Below are 511 nucleotides of genomic sequence, written 5' to 3' on the forward strand. Positions count from 1 at the left end.
AGTTAAATACTTGAAAATACAACCAAAAATGATAAAGAATTTCAAACTTTTATTCTTAAACACAAAAGCTGTAAGTACTGTTTAAGAGCTTCATGACATTCACGGTACAGTGGACTGATAATTTCTTCTTGCAAGATGTTGTTTATATTTAGAAAGACGATCTTAAACAGTACCCTTATGAGTGTAATCAGGATTGACATTACAAACTGTACAAAATAAGTAAATTCTGCATCAGTAAAAATGGTAAATTTTGCATGAAAATGCGCTTTCCATGGACCAGACGCTTTTCTGCAGTAAACGGTAATTTTCGTGATTTATCCTGCAATTGCGGAATCCAGGTAGGGACTGTCATATTGGTCTCCTGCCTCATTAAGATTCCTGGGATTGGGTGGTCAGACTTGCTGACCTGACTGATGCATGTCGACGCCATTGTATCCCAATTGTTTAGAGCGATGGTCCTCTGACATCAATCACTGGATTATCTGGTTCAGACTTGATTATTTACAGACCG

The sequence above is a fragment of the Haliotis rubra genome, unplaced genomic scaffold (genome assembly GCF_003918875.1).
Source record: "Haliotis rubra isolate DU_JTF1 unplaced genomic scaffold, ASM391887v1 Scf499, whole genome shotgun sequence".
Lineage (NCBI taxonomy): Eukaryota > Metazoa > Mollusca > Gastropoda > Lepetellida > Haliotidae > Haliotis > Haliotis rubra.